The sequence below is a fragment of the Moschus berezovskii genome, chromosome 7 (genome assembly GCF_049115385.1).
Source record: "Moschus berezovskii isolate FMDL1 chromosome 7, NW_MosBer_1.0, whole genome shotgun sequence".
NCBI lineage: Eukaryota > Metazoa > Chordata > Mammalia > Artiodactyla > Moschidae > Moschus > Moschus berezovskii.
The window spans coordinates 78,965,011-78,970,158 of NC_142466.1; positions in this window are offsets into that span (position 1 = coordinate 78,965,011).

Genomic DNA, 5,148 nt, shown 5'->3' on the forward strand with positions numbered 1-5,148 from the left:
CTCTTGTGTTGTTGGAAGAGGGTGTTTGCTATGACCAGTGCGTTCTCTTGGCAAAACACTGTTAGCCTTTGCCCTGTTTCATTCTATACCCCAAGGCCAAATTTGCTTGTTACTCCAGGCATTTCCTGACTCCTACTTTTGCATTCCAGTTCTCTACAATGAAAGGGACATCTTTTTTGGGTGTTAATTCTGAAGGTCTTGTAGTTCTTCATAGAACTACTCAAATTCTTCAGCATCACTGGTCAGGATTGATTTACTGGTCAGACTTGGATTACTGTGATATTGAATGGTTTGCCTTGGAAACTAACAGAGATCATTCTGTTGTTTTTGAGATTCCATCCAAGTATTGCATTTTGGACTCTTTTGTTGACCATGATGGCTACTCCATTTCTTCTAAGGGTTTCCTGCCCACAGTAGTAGATGTAATGATCATCTGAGTTAAATTCACCCGTTCCAGTCCATTTTAGTTCGCTGATTCCTAAAATGTTGATGTTCACTTGCCATCTCCTGTTTGACCACTTCCAATTTGCCTTGATTCATGATCAGGGCAAATAGATGGGGAAACAGTGGAAACAGTGACAGACTTTATTTTCTTGGGCTCCAAAATCACTGCAGATGGTGATTGCAACCATGAAATTAAAAGACACTTGCTCCTTGGAAGAAAAATTATGACCAACCTAGACAGTATATTAAAAAGCAGAGACATTACTTTGCCAACAAAGGTCCATCTAGTCAAAGCTATGGTTTTTCCAGTAGCCATGTATGGATGTGAGAGTTGGACTATAAAGAAAGGTGAGCACCAAAGAACTGATGCTTTTGAACTATGGCGTTGGAGAAGACTCTTGAGAGTCTCTTGGACAGCGAGGAGATCTAACCAGTCCATCCTAAAGGAAATCAGTCCTGAATATTCATTGGAAGGACTGATGCTAAAGCTGAAACTCCAATACTTTGGTCACCTGATGAGAAGAACTGACTCAAGCCCCTGATCCTGGAAAGACTGAAGGCAGGAGTAGAAGAGGACGACAGAGAATGAGATGGTTGGATGGCATCACCGACTCAATGAACATGAGTTTGAGTAAACCCCGGGAGTTGGCAATGGACAGGGAGGCCTGGTGTGCTGCAGTCCATGGGGTCGCAAAGAGTCAGACACGACTAAGAGACTGAACTGAAGTCTAGGTAATATCAACACAATGTAGGACTTGGGAAAGAGGAAGGAATATGAGAGTCAGGTGAATTCTTATATTTGGGGGAGAAATAGTTGTCAATTATTTAGTTGACGAGTATAAATAGGTTTTAATTATAGGCAAGAAGACTTGATTGGGCTACCTTGCCCTCCTCCGGGGAATCTTCCTGACCCAGGGATTGAATCTCCCTGAGTTTCTCGCATCTCCTGCATTGGCATGTGGGTTCTTTACCACTAGCACCACCTGGGAAACCCATACATGTACATACACATATACATATATCCCCTCCTCTTTTTGTACTTCCATCCCATTAAGGACACAAGAGTACACTAAGTAGAGTTCCCTGTGGTATACAGTATATTGTCATTAGTTATCTATTTCATACATAATATCAATAGTGTATATGTATCAACCTCTATGTTTAATTATTCTAAACCCTCTCTTCTCATCTCAAACTTCTCATTCAACCCACTAATTACTACCCTATCATATTTTTAAAATAGACTTTTTCCTTTGAAGCAATTGAAGCCATCATGGATATCTTTCTCAATAAAATATTTGAAATACTTTAGTTCTCATATCAAGCAACTCTTCTATGTCAGTGACTTAAGAGACAGATATTACATACCCTCTGGATGATTTGTACTAAGGATCTTTGAGTCATTTATAAATTGGGAATCATAATCTTTGAACAGATGACTTAAATCTATTACAATTACCAAATAAAAGAATGCATCCAAAATATTTACATTTTAAGGGATTTTTGTCATTTTTATTCATATCGCTGTTTTATTTCTAGTTAAACAGTATTTAAACAACTTTCCTAATCATCAAGTATACTTTACCATGAAACTTTCCAATTACTGTTAAGTTGTTGAGTTTTATGGGAACAAAATTCTCTGTGGTCAGGATATTTGCCATGATTTCTTAGTTTTATGGTCATAAATTAAGCCCTATGTTTAGTAATTCCTTGGATATTTTATTCAGAAGGGTACATGTATATATCATTCCTCATTCCCTCCAGATGCATTAAGTAAACAACCCCTTCACTGTTATTTCCCCAGCTTTAATTTATAGACTGATACTCAGCTCTAACAAACAGCATCAGTATCTTGGGCAGATAGTGCAGTTACAAACTTCTTTCACTGAACATTCATATTTTCAAACATCTGTTATCTTCAGGGTACTGTGCTCCTAAAGGACACACCAGGATTTATATATCCTGCCTTTAATAAGAGTTTTAACTAAACTGCAACTCCCACTAACTGACCAAATTGGAAGATGGCATCTGTAAAATTCATACAGTTGCTCAAACTTCACCTTAAAAATCATTCAAGATTTTTCTATATCCCTTAGCTGCTACATCCAATCTATTAGCAAATGTGATCATTTTATGAGCTAACTATTTCTAAGATATATACCAGTATGCACCATTGTCTTTAAGGTCTTTAATATTTGTCTCTCCATAAGCTTGTTGTTGGTTAGTTGCTAAGTTGTTTCCAACTTTTTGCAATCGTATAGATCATAGCCCACCAGACTCCTCTGTTCATGGGATTTCCCAGGCAAGAATGCCAGAGTGGGGTGAATACTTACTTTTTATGCTGTATTCAAGTCATGGAAACGGACTGTAGTTATACATACATTTGTGTTTTCTGCATATCCATTGGCTTTTCTCACTTAGTTTTCTCTCACCAGAATACTCCTTCCACTATTTCTTTTCTAGCTAATAATAATCTGACTCTCTCCCCTCACCTCCACCCCCCGCACCAAATGATGTATTCTAAAATCTACCTGAACATAATTCACAAGCCTCAGTCACAATATTTACCATTTGCATAAACTGTATCTATTTGTAGATTAATAGATTAATTTCTATTATTAGACTTTATTACAGGAATACTAAGGATAGTATCGGGCTTCCCTGGTAGCTCAGCTGGTAAAGAATCCACCTGCAATGCAGGAGACCAGGTTCAATTCCTGGGTCAGGAAGATCTGCTGGAGAAGGGGATAGGCTACCTACTCCAGTATTCTTGGGCTTCCCTGGTGGCTCAGATGGTAAAGAATCCACCTGCAACGTGAAAGAACTTGTGCTCAATCAGAAACCACTGAACAACTTACACTTTCATTTTCAAGGATAGTATCAGGGTCATCTTGAAACGCCCAGAAATGTAGTATTAATTTAGTGTAAACTCAAATTAACATGATCTCAATTAATATTTAATTTATCTTGCAATATTAGTAGTATGCTGCTGCTGCTAAGTTGCTTCAGTCGTGTCCAACTCTTTGCGACCCTATGGACTGTAGCCTGCCAGGCTTCTCTGTCCATGGGATTCTTCAGGCAAGAATACTGGAGTGGATTGTCATGCCCTCCTCCAGAGGCTCTTCCCAACCCAGGGATCGAACCTGCATGTCTTATGTCTTCTGCATTTGTAGGCAAATACTTTTACTACTAGTGCCACCTGGGAAGCCCTATTATTTGTACAAATAGCAAAAAAATTAATTTGCTATTTAATAGTCTGAAAGCAGAAATTTCAACAGTAATATGAGTTGCCCCCCCCAAAAAATAACAGTAAAATATTTCCCAAATGCTGATACATTTATTGTCATCCTAAAACTGTATTCCCACCTAACTACCATTAAAGAATATAGTGAAATAAATATAGTCTCCTGGGAAAGAATTTTCAAACACAGTACTGTTTACTCTAAGATATGATTTGTTAGAAAATATGTTTTACAAAAAAGAATCTTGGAGAAAAGAAGATGGTATGCTTATGAGTAGTTTCAAATAGCATCTGTGTGAAACACAAAACTAACTATAATGACCAGGGGATGAAGATCATGGTAGAATTAAAACATCTGACAACAACATGTAAGGTGGCTAGGGGTGGGATGCTGATAAGAGTTACACCATTTCAAGATCTTGTATTATTTGATGGCAGTTAGGTGTTATCAGGATTTCATTTTGCTAAATTTTAATGATAACTACTATAGGATATGGGAGAAGGAAATGGCAATCCAATCCACTATTCTTGACTGGAGAGTCCCATGGGCAGAGGAGCCTGGTGGGCTGCTGTCCATGGGGTTGCACAGAGTCGGTCACGACTGGTGCGACTTAGCATGCACACATGCATACTATCGGATACATGTAGAATGTTGATCTAGTAGACCAGCAAAAGATACAGAAAATTATAGAGAAAACCAAAATGACTCAAAAGAATGCAGGAAAACAAAGAGAAGCATAGACATGGAGAGATTACTATAAAACTTACAATCTGATGCTTGCAAACTCCCAAATGTATAAGTAAAAAATAAAACTCAGTAGTTAAAGAGCATAGACTTTTAGATTGGGAAAACTCTACTAATAGGAATATAATTTAGAGTTAACTCTAAGAAATACCAGATCAATGGATACTAAGAATCTCAAATTGTTTTACCTTTTTTACTAAATAATACTGTTTCTAGTATTTTATCCAAAAGAAGTCATCTGAAATCAAAGAAATATAAACATAATGTTGGACCATTGGGTGACCAACTATTTTTCCCTCAATTCAAGTTTTCTCTATAAGCATTTATATCTTTTGCTGGTCCAGAAAATCAACACACACTTTTTCAAAACATGTTCAGACTGATAGATTTTCTAAATATATAGATTAATTTCTATAAGATTACTGAAAGGCATGAGTGATGGCTGAATTTATGTGTGTGCAAATATATATACACATATCTCAGTCTCAGTGTACTTTCCAGTGCTATTGGAGCACCAGGGCCAAGCAGTTGCCCAGATGTGAGTCCTTAGCTAGATGTAACCACAGACATAAATACCTCTCAGAAATGAGGAACATTCTCATGATCTTAACAGTGCAATGTCTTGGCAACTTTCCAAAGCCATTAGGAAACATTCTCCAAACTTCCAAAGAAGGTTTGAGGTTTTTTAAACTTTTTTTTTCAATTTGTAAAGAGAAGT